Here is a 12,547-nt window from a genome sequence, read left to right on the forward strand (position 1 = left end):
GCCATTTGAAGGCGGAGATTTTTCTTGCGACACTATATCAATATCATGATTGCGATACAAAGAATTGAAATTTTCTCCTAAACTACTTCGCATTGAAATTTGACCTTTAAAGTCATTCTAATAAAAATGTTGTTCTGTGAAAAATGGCTTAGAAAGAAAATTTTATCTACCCTCCACCATAGGATGGAGGTATACTCATTTCGTCATTCTGTTTATAACTCCTCGAAATATTTGTCTAAGACCTCATAAAGTATAGATATTCTTGATTGTCATGACATTTTAAATCGATCTAGCCATGTCCGTCCGTCTGTCCGTCCGTCTGTCCGTCCGTCTGTCCGTCCGTCTGTCCGTCCGTCTGTCCGTCCGTCTGTCCGTCCGTCCATCTGTCCGTCCTTCCGCCTGTCTGTCGAAAGCACGCTAACTTTCGAAGGAGTAAAGCTATCCGCTTGACATTTTGCACAAATTCTTCTTATTAGTGTAGGTCGGTTGGGATTGTAAACGGGCCATATAGGTTCATGTTTTGATATAGCTGCCATATAAACCGATCTTGGATATTGACTTCTTGAGTCACTAGAGTGTGCAATTCTTACGACGTGTTTTGTTATGATATCCAACAAATGTGCCAAGTATGGTTCAAATCGGTCAATAACCTGATATAGCTGCCATATAAACCGATCTTGGGTCTTGACTTCTTGAGCCTCTAGAGGGCGCAATTCTTATCCGATTTGAATGAATTTTGCACGACGTTTTTTGTTATGATATCCAACAACTGTGCCAAATATGGTTTAAATCGGTTCATAACCTGATATAGCTGTCATATAAACCGATCTTGAATCTGGACTTCTTTACCCACTAGAGGGCGCAATTCCTATCCGATTTGGTTGAAATTTTGCATGAGGTGTTTTATTATGACTTCCACTGTGCCAAATATGGTTAAAATCGGTCTATAACCTGATATTGCTGCCATATTAACCGATCTGGGTTCTTGACTTCTTGAGCATCAACTCTTATCCGAGATGACTGACATTTTATACAACGGTTTCTTCCATGACCTCCAACACATATGGTCTGAATCGGTCTTTAGCCTGATACACCTCCCCTATAAACCGATGTCCCTATTTTACTTCTTGAGCCCCTAAAAGGCCCAATTCTTATTCGATTTGGCTGACATTTTACTCAATTCAATTAGCATAGCAATTCTTTTCTTTGTTTATCTAAAAAGAAATACCGGGAAAGAACTCGACAAACGCGATCCATGGTGGAGGGTATATAAGATTCGGCCCGGCCCGGCACGCTTCTCAAAATTTGTGTTTTGCAGTTATAAAATTTCAATGCAATTTTGTTCTTCAAAATTTTATATTCTTAGAAAATTTCATCGAGTTTCTGTCCCTAACCCTGGAGAACATATCTCTGAACACAAAGAGCGCTCTCAACTGTTGCAGATCTCTCAACGAGATGGCTGAACAGTTAAAAGTTCTCCTGTTCTGTGTGCCAGGCCACAGAGATATCCCAGGGAATGGTAAAGCGGATCCCAGAGAAGCTTGCGAGACTAGGAACTACCCCATACATTCCAAAGATACTGGCATTTTGAGGGTATGCCTCTAGCGACAGTTTTCATGACCAGACATGAAGTACAACGAATGATAGATGGTCACAAAGAGGGGGCTGTGAGTATTACAAAACTATGTGGCCTAGTTGGAAGAGGTCTATTGCTTTGCTGTCATTGGCTACAACAGACGTCTCAGTCATTGTGTTGGTCATTACAGGTCACTGTCTAATCGGAAAACATGCTGACAGACTGAAGGTTGCCAGTAACGACTTTTGCAGAAACTGTGAGGACATCGAAGAAGAAAAGACTATGGAACACCTTTTGTGTGTGTGTCCCGCAATGGGAGTCAGAGGGAGTTCCACTTTAGGTTCTAATTTCTTTGAGAACCTGTCTGATTAAGCGGATGTGAACATTCGCAAGATATTGGGCTTTTTAAAGCGATCTGGAAGGTTCAACGGTAGGAAGGCATCTTCCTTCTTCTGTGGTATCACAATGGACGAAAACGTCTAAGTGAGTCCAATGGCAGACTGCCACTTTAACTTAACCTTATCTAACCTGACCTAACCTAAAGGCATGGCGTGCTACGGGACCAAGACCGTCTTTTGCAAAATTGGGAAAACTTGGATAAGCAAGTATCCTCATATTGAGCCATCAAGCCGTACAGTGGCTGGATACTCAATAGCGTCAAACGAACAGGGGCCGACGATCAGACAATCACCATGTAAAGATTCTAATACTAAAACAACAGTCAGTGCAGGGGCAAGAGACCCAACACAGTCCAATGAACGGAGACCCGACGGTGGATCCTTTACCGACTTCAAGATTCGGAAGACTAGGATAGGTAAAGATCCTAATATTGAACAATCAGGCAGGGCAGCGACAGGAGTCTCAATGCAGCCTAACGGACAGGGAGCCGACGATGGAACCATCACCTACTAAGTAGGCAAAGATCCTAGAATTGAAACATCAGAGAGTACAGGGACGGGAAACTCAATGCAACCTAACGAATAGGGACTCTACCGACTTTATTTATATTCGGAAGACTAGGATAGGCAAAGATCGCAATATTAAAACATTTCTTGTCTATTGGTGATATTTTATGGAAATGTTCAAAATGCAATGCAAATTTGCCCATGAACTTTCCATTAAGGAACTAGGGCAAACTTCTCACAAATCCATGAGTGCTATCCGATTTAAGTTTAAGCTCAATGATAAGGGGCCTATAAAATCAATCAGATAATGTTTGCCGATATCAGCAAACTTATTTTTGTGGGTGCACAGGTAAAATTTCATAAGATTTAAACTATGGAGAAAAATCTATACAATGTTTATATCTAGCAAACAAATTTCAGTGAAATTTTATATTTTGAAAAAATTTTGTTTCAGTGTATGCAGGTGTATATCAATTTTCTCAATTACACTCATTTATTTTAAATTAAATTCTTTCTTTGTTTTCTACAAAATGCTTCATATAATCAAGCAATCTTATCTCTAACAATTCATATTTATCCTTTGTCTCACGGTTTGTATGGAAAACAATGTCTAGCAACTCATGCTCATCGATTCATCGTGTAATAAAGCAAAATCTTGAGATGTTAATCTTGGATTATACTCGCACTCTCATATTTACGAAACTTTATTTGCCATGGAAACATTTACTTATCATTTGCCTTTAACCATATTTCCATGCAAGTTTATTGTTATATGCATACTTTATAAGTTTGATAAATGTTGCCTAGTTTTAGGCATTTCTTAGAACATAGCCTGGAAGCAGAAGAAATTCTCTTCAATATTCTATCAATTGCAGGTGTTTTTGTAACATGAATGGCGTAATAAGGATTTAAAAAGAGAAAACAAAACCGTACAATGAATGGACTATAATTTAAGCAAAATCAGGAAATAAATCTTAAGGAAAACAGGTAAGAAATGTATAAAGTCTAGCTTTTGATACCTAGCACTACATTGGCTATGCAGGCTAAGTTGTCGGATTAAAATTTTTCTATAATTTGACATTTCGACCAAAATCTGTACATATAAAAGGAGTCATAGTCAAATCGTTATGCAAAATTTTGATAAGGTAGTTTGGTAATTGATTTTGCAAAGGCTGTTAAATTGGAAATCGATAAATATAAAATTTACGAATGATTTTAATATATAATGATCATGAGAGAAAACTTCGCAGAGGTTAGCATGTCCGCCTATGACGCTGAACGCCTGGGTTCGAATCCTGGCGAAACCAAAATTGCAAATTTTGCCCATGAACATTCCACTAAGGAACAGGGGCAAATTTCTCACCTATCAATGAGTGCTTTCCGATTCAAGTTTAAGCTCAATGATGAGGGGCCTCCTTTTTATAGCCGAGTCCGAACGGCGTGCCGTAGTGCGACACCTCTTTGGAGAGAAGTTCTACATGGCATAGTACCTCACAAATGTCGCCAGCATTAGGAGGGTAAAATCAGCGCTGAAAATTTTTCTGATGGTCTCGTCAGGATTCGAACCCAGGCGTTCAGCGTCATAGGCGCTGGCGAGACCATCAGAAACAAATTTCAGCGGTGGTTTTACCCTCCTAATGCTGGCGACATTTGTGAGGTACTATGCCATGTAGAACTTCTCTCCAAAGAGGTGTCGCACTACGGCACGCCGTTCGGACTCGGCTATGAAAAGGAGGCCCCTTATCATTGAGCTTAAACTTGAATCGGACTGCACTCATTGATATGTGAGAAGTTTGCCTCTGTTCCATGGTCAACATTTTTATTGTATTTGTATCAGGATAATTTCGTTTGTAACACCTCGAAATATTCGTCCATAGGCCCCATAAAGTATATATGGTCTTGATCGTCTCGACATTCTGAGTCGACCTAGCCACGTCCGTCCGTCTGTCAAAATCATGTTAGCGATCGAACGCGTAAAGCTAGCCGCTTGAAATTTTGCACATATACTTTTTATTGATGTAGGTCGTTGGGTATTTTAAATGGGCCATAGCTCCCATACAAACCGATCTCCAGATTTGACTTCTTGAGCCCCTGGAAGCAGCAATTTTTGTACGATTTGGCTGAAATTTTACACATGGTCTTCGGTTATGACTTTCAACGACTATGCCGAGGACGATATGAATCTGTCTATAACCTAATATAGCTCTTATATAAACCGTTCTCCCGATTATCCTTGATCGGTTTCTAGAAGCTTTAATTTATGCTGGCTGGACAGAAATTTCGTATGAAGAATAAAATCGTGCCCTTCAACTAAATTAATTTTTTATGAATTGTTAACAGAATCCATGGTGATGGGTTCCCAAGATTCGGCCCGGCCGAACTTTGGACGCTTTCACTTGTTTTATTTACACTTGTTGACTTTCTGAAAGAGTTTCACTTGCTCAATGTTAGGCCACTTCTGGACAAGGCGAAATTTGTGGTTTTTCTTTACACTTAGTACTATCGACCTATTTTTATTAAAATATATATTTTTTTTTATTTCAATGCCATTGCATCTTTAATGCACACAAAAAACACTCTCACACAAATACAAAACTCATTGCCTAACCTAAAAGTATGCTTTCACTTTTAGTAATTACCATTTGCCGGCGGTTATGCCACTAATTTCCCTTGACAAAGAAACTTATTGCACCACGGCACGATGGTTTGCGCCTTGCAACACAGGCAAAGTGACCCACTTTTTGTAGTTCTTGGCTATTTCATTGTGAATTATTTTCATCTTAAAAAGGCGGTTTACTTGAAGGTTTTGTGAAATGCACACACAAAAGATTTGTTTTTTGTTTTGTTGGCTAACACTTTAAAGTCAGCATAATAGTCTTTGGTTAAAAGAAATGTGTTATTAGGAAAAAAAGCTGTGTTTGACTAGGATATAGCACAATAAGGGAAACATTTTCTTAAGCAAAAGTTTATGGTCGAATCCTGTTAGGAAACTATAAATTATAATTTTTTTTATAATATAATTTTGAAACCATGTTTTACCATACTCTTTGCCATTGAAAAGCGTTTTTGATATTTGGATAATTTTAATTTGGATATTCTTTGGCATTTTAATCTAATTCGAAATTTTTAATCTGCCATAATTAAGATGGGACAAAAGACGTTTAATCAAAATGCCCACTACTTTTAAATAAGGATTATACAGCGAAATAATATATTTTATTCTCATTGCATCTCATTACATTTATACAAAAGTTATTAATCCTACTTTCCTAAATACCTACTTCTGAAAGCAATTGCACCAGACAATGTAATTCAAACAACAAATTAATTCTCAATAATGTGTTGTTGTTTATTTTACTGGAAATCTTCGCTTTGCATAACCATAGCAACAATCCCACTTTACCAGAAAGGATTACGAATTGTTCTCTTAGGAGTAAAGAAAACAATGCACTGTGAGATCGAATCGAATCGAGAAAGCATAAAGATAACTCTATGAAAATCTGAATGGTTAATTAAATTTTTCCCATAATTTTGTTTTCACACATACATTCATTTACATTCTTTCCACTGAAAATTGCAATTTCTTCGAAACGAAAATTCATAAAAACAAAAAGTAAATACTGGCAAAATGTTTTCACAAAAAACCTATTTCGGGCAAAGGTGGTTTGCACATGGGCACTTTAAAGTAAATTAGGTTTGGTGGCTACAAATATTGATTGCTGCAAAAAAAGGTCCATGAAGTGAAGGACTCGTATGATTGCAAATTTGCCAATGAACATTCCATTAAGGAACAGGGGCAAACATCTCACATATCAATGAGTGCAGTCCAATTCAAGTTTTTAAGCTCAATGATAATGGGTCTCCTTTTTATAGCCGAGTCCGAACGGCGTGCCGCAATGCGACACCTCTTTTGAGGGGAAGTTTTTACATGGCATAGTACCTCACTAATGTCGACAGTATTAGAAGGGGATACCCACCGCTGAAAATTTTATGATGGGCTCGCCAGGATTCGAAATCAGGCATAGAGGCGTTCAGCGTCATGGACATATATGCTAACCTCTGGGCTACGGGGGCCTTCACATGAAGTAAAAAGGCATTAAGTTCGGCCGGGCCGAACTTTGGATATCCACCACCTCGGGTGTATATGTAAACCCCCTTTCGCCACAATCTGGTGAAAATTGGATAACTTATGCACCCAAATTCGGCACGGACATTGAGTGGTCTAATAAATATAAGTCATTGTTGAATTTTGTATTTAAAACTTCAGCGAAATCGGATAAAAAATAAAGCTTTTATGGGCATCAGACCCTTCATCGGCAGATCGCTCTGTATGGAATCTATATCTAAATATTGTCCGATACAAACCATATTTGAGACGGACATCAGAAGACCCAAAACTACCCACTCCTTCAGCGAAATCGGGTAATAAATAGAGCTTTTATGGGCTCCAGACCCTTTATCGGCAGATCCGATTTGATCCATATTTTGGTCAGATGGCAGGAAGCATAAATGACCTTCTGTTTAAAATTTTAATTATAAATAAAGTTGTTATGGGCTTCAGAGCCTCTATCGGGAGATTGGTCTATATGGCAGCTATATCTAAATAGAGACCAATCTGTACTATATTCGCGTCCGAAGTCGGGAGGCTTAAAACTTTGCTTTGTTCCAAATTTTAGGGAAATCGGGTAATAAATAAAGTTTTTTTGGGCTTTGCTTTGCACTCGTTCGGCAGTCCTATATATAGCAATCATGTAGACCAAACTTCCGAATGAAGGTCTTCGACCATAAAAGGAAGGTTTATAACTTGCCCTCGCTCTAAAGCGATATCCCTTGCCAAAATTTTTACCTATTCGAAAATTGAGTTTATTATACTCTACACTACTACGGTAGTGGTACCCTACACTACTACGGTAGTGGTAACCTACACTTCTACGGTAGTGGTACCCTACACTTCTACGGTAGTGGTACCCTACACCACTACAGGGTATTATAATTTAGTGCATTTGTTTGTAACACCCATTGATAAGTATACCGATTGACTCAGAATCACTTTCTGATTCGATTTAGCTATGTCCGTCCGTCTGTCCATATTAATTTGTGTATAAAGTGCAGGTCTCAATTTTCATCCGATCGTCTTCAAATTTGGCACAAGCATTTTCTTGGGCCCAGAGAGAGAGCCTATTGAAATTGGAAAAAATCGGTTCAGATTTGGATATAGCTCCCATATATATGTTCGTCCGATTTGGACTAAAATTCCAATTATATCGCTATTTGTAAACCGATTCCCACGAAATTTTGCATCAGGAGTTCTCTTATATTTCTCAACATTAATGGTGAATTTCAAAAAAATCGGTTCAGATTTGGATATAGTTTCCATATATATGTTCGTCCGATTTGGAATAAAATTGCAATTTTATCGCCATTTGTAAACCATTTTTCACGAAATTTTGCAAGAGGAGTATACTTGAAAGTCTCGACATTATTAGTGAATTTTATAGAAATCGGTTCAGATTTAGATATAGCGCCCACGTATATGTTCATCCGATTTGGACTAAAATGGCAATAATGTCGTTATTTGTAACCCCATTCTCACGAAATTTTGCACGAATAATTCTCTTATAAGTTTCAAAATTAATGGTGAATTTCAAAAAAATCGGTTCAGATTTAGATATAGCTCCCATATATATGTTCATCCGATTTGGAATAAAATTGTGATTTCATCCTCATTTGTAAGCCGATTCTCGCGAAATTTCGCACGAGGAGTTTTCTTATAAGGATCAACCTTTTTGGAGAATTTCATAGAAATCCATTCAGATTGGATACAGCTTCCATATATATGTTCGTCCGATTTGGACTAAAATTGCAATTATATCGCTTTTTGTAAACCGATTCTCACGAAATTTTTACACGAGGAGTTCATTTATAAGTTTTGACATTGTTCGTGAATTTTATAGAAATCGGTTCAGATTTAGATATAGCTCCCATATATATGTTCGTCCGATTTGGACTAAAGCTGCAATTATATCGTCATTTGTAAACCAAATCTCACGAAATCTCGCACAAGAAGCTCTCTTATAAGTCGCGACATTATTGGAGTATTTCATAGAAATCCGTTCAGATTTAAATATAGCTCCCATATATATGTTCATCCGATTTGGACTAAAATTGTAATTACATCGCTATTTGTAAACCGATTCCTACGAAATTTTGCACGAAGAATTATCTTATAAGTCTCAACATTATTGGTGAATTTTATAGAAATCGGTTCAGATTTAGATGTAGCTCCCATATATATGTTCATCCGATTTAAACCAGTAGTGCAATAATTTGGTCATTTGTTAACCGATTCATACGAAAATTGGCAAAAAGTATTCCCTTATGACTCCCTGTAGTGCTATTAAATTTAATAGAAATCGGTTCAGATTTATATCTAGCTCGCATATATATATTATCTTCCAATTTAGAAAAATACGTAATAATTTAGTAATTTGTTAACAGAGTTTCTTTTATAACTCTTCTGACGACTGATAAATTTCATAGAAATTCGTTCAATTTTAGATATAGCTCGAATAAGTATACGCATCTCCCGATTTTACTTTTAAGTTCTTGCTAACCCATTTATCGCCCCGGTACCCGAGTTGGTAGAGTGCTTGTATTACCAGTACAGGGGTCGTGGGTTCGATTCCCGCCAAAAGCCTTGGTCTATCGCTACTGTGGTATCACAATGCACTTAAAATTGTCTAAGTGAGTCTGTAAAGGACTGCCACTCTTACCTCTAATCTAACCTAACCCATTTATCAATCGATCTTCTCAAAAAATCAAATTTAAGCAAATTCTAAAATCGATGACTTAGTCTCCATATCCAATGTGGTATAGGGGATCAAAAGGTCGCCTTCGCCCGACTTTAGCCCTTCTTTACTAGTTTTTTAAAGTCCTTTTTTAAAGTATGCTCCTCAATATTTTCTTTATTGATACTTTCTCTTCCTACAAACCACTGCCTTTGTATAACATAATTATAGATACCTTAAAGTATGCTACAAAAAATACCACAAAACAAACCCCTCAAAGTATACTAATAAACTCCAATATCATCATTGGAATTATTCTTGCCTGAGATTTAGAAAAAGATCTGTTTATTTTTCTATGGCCCCTGTTTATTATATTTTTGTTTATTTTTTGTCTCTCTAATGATTGATTGAAAGTATCCCAAGCAATATTTGCTACCTTAGGCTGTATAAGGGCCTCCCCGATTTTTTTTTTTTTTTTGTCATTGTAAAGAAACACCATTAAGAAGACACTTTTCTGGTTGCCTAACTTAAGGCTCTCGCCAAGGGAATATTAATTGATTTCCATTTGCCCAACATGAAAAATATCGTTCACTGACATTTGCCAAACTGTATATATTCTTAGACAGATACATCTTTATTCATTTAAGGTTTTTTGTATAAGTAGGAAATGGGTAGCATAAATTCTGCTGGACTATTTGAAGGGACTGGATGGTTTTCAGGTGCTGTTGCTGCTGCTGCTTTTGGGCCAATCATAAAAGGTCTGAGGAACCAAAAGGAAAATGTAAACAATTATGGGTAATTATGAGAGTATATGCAGAGGATAACCCAGAAAGAAGAAAAGGATGTATAGCTTAGTGATAAATTAAAAGAAGGTGAGGATACAGATGGAAAGGGAAGTAATAAAGAATGCCAATGTTTAACTAGGCTAAATATGGTTTGATGTGTGGGTGTGTGTATGTGAATATGGAAAGCAAAATTTCCTTGCCAAAAACTAAGGTAAACAAACATGGAAAACAGTTGCCACACTTATATTGCCCAGTTTGTACCAACACAAAAAAAAAAACAGGAAACGGAAACACAAACCTAGAATAGACGGCTATTCTTCATCATGTTTCAAGGGAAACAAGAGTAAATGAACCCAATCACCCACACATATACAAACACAAACGGAAAACACTTTGGCTCACAAGTCTCTGGTCAGGACTTGTGGTAAGTGTGGGTGCCAAGAGTTTGAAGAAAGGTGTTAAACCTTAACTCACACATAAGCAACAGCATTGATGAAGCGGCCCAGGATTATAATCACACACACACACACATGCAACTACTAACACAGCAAAACTCCAATATCAACAACATCATCTCCTATGAATACATTACATTATTTTGCGGTGTCTGTGTTGGCCTGCTACAAACAACAAATAAAAGCATTTTTACGAGTTTTCTACATTCATTCATTTCCTTTTGGCTTTTTTACTTTTTGGAGGGGAACTCTGCGAGAGCAACTTCTGTTATTGTGGGCCGGCTAGCTGAAATGGTGATTTTGGTTTTATTTACCCTCCCGAAAAAAGGAGAAAAATTACCATTTTTTTTTTTGTTATTGTTGTTGTAAGGAATCATAAAAATATAACAAAATCTTACTTGAAACAAACGTTGTTTTACTCGAACATTTGGGTATCCTTTAAATGTATCTCATTGCCGGTTATGGAGTATGGTGCAGGGGGGGACCTTACTCAATGTTAAGGGCATATACTCGCTACAATGTTTCTGTTCTAAGCTTTTTGCTTTTCACCAAATAACCAGGAGCCACATGAGAGGAAATAAAATGTTGCTCGGTCTATTTAGTTAATATTTTGCTCAAGGCCTTACGTTAGCGTTATTGTTGCTTTGCCAATTTGTAAAGTCGTCTTCTAGGCGCAATATAAAATATTCTTTTTTTTTGCTTAACGCCTTTTGTTATGCTACAATTTTCTTTTGCTTTTTTCTGATGCTGCCTGGATTTTTATTAGATTTTTTTTTTACTTTCTTTGGCTTTGTTCTATTTATGGTTTTTCTAACACTTCACTATTTGTAGTTTTCTTTTGGTATGAAGGGAGGATTTTCCCTTTTTTTTATTAATGCGCGGCAAATGAAATATATATTAAGTATAAATTTATTTTATTTGCTTTTCCAAGTCACTAGATAATCAAATCTTAAATATTTTTCTATAGAATACACCAAACACCCAAACAAGAACTTTAAAACACACCTTAGGTTTATATATTTGTATTAAAAATTTTTTTTATATATATTTTGAAATCTTTTTATTTTGTTAAGCTTCAAAGGATCTTTCTTTTGACTTTAGGTTTAAGCGCTTAAATCTGCTATTATGGTTTCGCCTAAATATAAGGTTTGCTTTGCTTATTGACTATTCGCCTAAAAGTATGCCACAGAAAATTTGCACGACACGACAAAAATTGCTTTACACTCGCGAGTTCACTCAACACAAAAAAAGCCGATAACTTTAACGAACATTTGTTTTTAGGGTCGAGATTTATGTTTTTTTTTTAGAATATTTTCGCCAAAATTTTTTCGAAACAAATACTTTTTCCACAATTTTTGTTTTTTTTTTCTCTCTTTTGCTTCTTCTTCTTTTTGTTTTGCGTTTGTTTAAACTCTTTGCTGGCCTTTTCTTGAAGAAATTTTATTTAAAAGCGCCACTTCCAACACACACGTTTCCGCACGTTCTGTGAAAACACGTCAACTTAGCCGAAAAGTCTACTTTCAACTAAACGTTTTTGCTCTGTTGCCTTTCAATCGTACTCAGTGAATGACATCGTTTCGCTTACACGATTCGCCGTATGTTTTCCCATTGCCCTGTGTTCGAATCATTAGACTGATGGATGTATAGAGTGCTGCTGCTGCTGCTGCTTCTTCTTCTTCCTTTTCCTATACGAATGTCGTTGTTTGCTATAAAGAAAGGACTCTCTTCAAGCGAATTCCTCCCTTATTTTGTTCCCAGCCGGACAAAGAGCATATGAAACTCCTTTTGCCATTGGTTTTCAATTCGCTTTGCTATACCAACCAAGTGGGGTTGTTTCTCTTTGTTTTCCACCAAAGCGAGCTCTTATTGGTGTTCCGCTTAATTTACTCTCAAAAAAGACGAGAGTTTTGATATCGTTTTGCCTATCTGATAAGAAAACATATTTTGGTTTTTATAGCAAGGCGAAAAAACCAGAAAATTCTCTTCTATTTTTCTCTCTCTCTCTCTCTCCTACTGGCCCTGCTTGTATGACTTGAAT

General features: G+C 36.9%; 1 protein-coding gene across 1 annotated transcript in view; it reads right to left on the reverse strand.

The window, feature by feature from the left end:
• LOC106086889 (neural cell adhesion molecule 1) overlaps positions 1-12,048 on the reverse strand; it is a 679,760-nt gene extending 667,712 nt beyond the window's left edge. The window contains exon 1 of the mRNA XM_059361833.1: positions 10,908-12,048. The gene's annotated coding sequence lies outside the window, so the exon portion shown is untranslated. The remainder of the gene's footprint in view (positions 1-10,907) is intronic.
• Positions 12,049-12,547: the final 499 nt, after the last annotated feature.

This window comes from Stomoxys calcitrans, chromosome 2, assembly GCF_963082655.1.
Source record: "Stomoxys calcitrans chromosome 2, idStoCalc2.1, whole genome shotgun sequence".
Lineage (NCBI taxonomy): Eukaryota > Metazoa > Arthropoda > Insecta > Diptera > Muscidae > Stomoxys > Stomoxys calcitrans.